This window comes from Suricata suricatta, chromosome 1, assembly GCF_006229205.1.
Source record: "Suricata suricatta isolate VVHF042 chromosome 1, meerkat_22Aug2017_6uvM2_HiC, whole genome shotgun sequence".
Classification (NCBI taxonomy): domain Eukaryota; kingdom Metazoa; phylum Chordata; class Mammalia; order Carnivora; family Herpestidae; genus Suricata; species Suricata suricatta.
The window spans coordinates 147,512,501-147,513,987 of NC_043700.1; the positions used below are offsets into that span (position 1 = coordinate 147,512,501).

Sequence of the window (1,487 nt, forward strand, 5' to 3'; positions counted from 1 at the left end):
CAAACTGATGGTGACCAGTGAGGAGGTGAGTAGGGGGATGGGTCAAATAGGTGATGGGGATTAAGAAGTACACTTGTGATAAGAACTGGGCATCATATAAAAGTGTTGAATCACTATATTATGCACCTAAAACTAATATTGCACTGTATATTAATTAACTGGAATTTAAATAAAGACCTATAAAACAAGGAAATCATGGCTTTGAATGACACATTGGACCGTGTGGCTCTAACAGTATATTAAGAAAATTCCATCCTAAAATAGTAGAATACACACTATTTTTCAAGTGCACATGGAATATTATCAAGAAGAGAACACCTATTAAGTCACAAAACAGGCCTCAACAAATTCAAAAAGACTGAAGTCATACCGTACATCTCTTCCAATCACAATGCAATGAAACTAGGGTGCTTGCTTCAGCAGCATATATACTAAAATGGAACAATACAGAGAAGATTAACATGATCTCTACAAGAGGGATGACACAATGCTATGAAACCAGAAATCAACTACAAGAAAAAATATAGAAAAAACATATAAACATTGAGGTTAAACAACATGCTACTAAATAGTGAATGAGTCAATCAAGAAATCAAAGTGAAAGTTAAAAGATATGTGGAGAATGAAAATAAAAATGCAATGGTCTAACATTTTTCATATCTAGCAAAATTTTATTTAAGAGGGGAAATAAGAGCAATGCAGGCTACCTTAAGAAGCAAGAAAAAAAATCTCAAGTAAACATCCTAAACTTACACCTACACGAGCTAGCAAAAGAAGAACAAAGAAACCCTCAAACCAATAGAAGGAAGGAAATAATAAATATTAGAACAAAATTAAATAAAATAGAAACTAAGGAAACAATAGAACAGATCGATGGAACCAGGAGTTGGTTAAAAACATCAAAAGAGTTGATAAGCCTTTAGTGAGACCATAAAGAGAGACAGAGAGAAGACCAAAATAACAAAATCAGAAATTAAAGAAGAGAAATAACAACCAATACCAAAGAAATATAGAACTTACACTATCAGCACTTATATATGAATTGAGTAAAGTTGCATAGTAAGAAATCAATACCCCAAAATGTTGCATTTCTATACAATAAAAATGAAGTAGCAGAAAGAGAAATTAAGGGAAAAAAACACTTAAAATTAAAAAAATAGATAAAATATCTACGAGTAATCTTAACCAAGGAGATGAAAGACTTATACTCTGAAACTATAAAACATTAATGAAGGAAATTGAAGATGACACAACCAAATGGGAAGACATTCTATGCTCATGGATTAGAAGAACAAATATTGTTAAAATGTCCATGCAACCTAAAGCAATCTCCATATATAATGCAATCCCTACCAAAATACCATCATTTTTCACAGAGCTGAAAGAATCAATCCTAAAATTTGTATGTAACCACAAAAGATCTGAATAGCCAAAGCAATTTTGAAAAAAAAAGAACAAAACTGGAGGTATTACAATCCCAGATATAA

At 31.5% G+C, this 1,487-nt stretch overlaps 1 non-coding gene across 1 annotated transcript; it reads left to right on the plus strand.

Annotated features, from left to right (window-relative positions):
* The first annotated feature begins 407 nt into the window (after positions 1 to 407).
* LOC115303572 lies at positions 408 to 514 on the plus strand. The gene has a single exon (XR_003914129.1). It is a non-coding gene; the product is annotated as a U6 spliceosomal RNA (small nuclear RNA).
* The last annotated feature ends 973 nt before the right edge of the window (positions 515 to 1,487 follow it).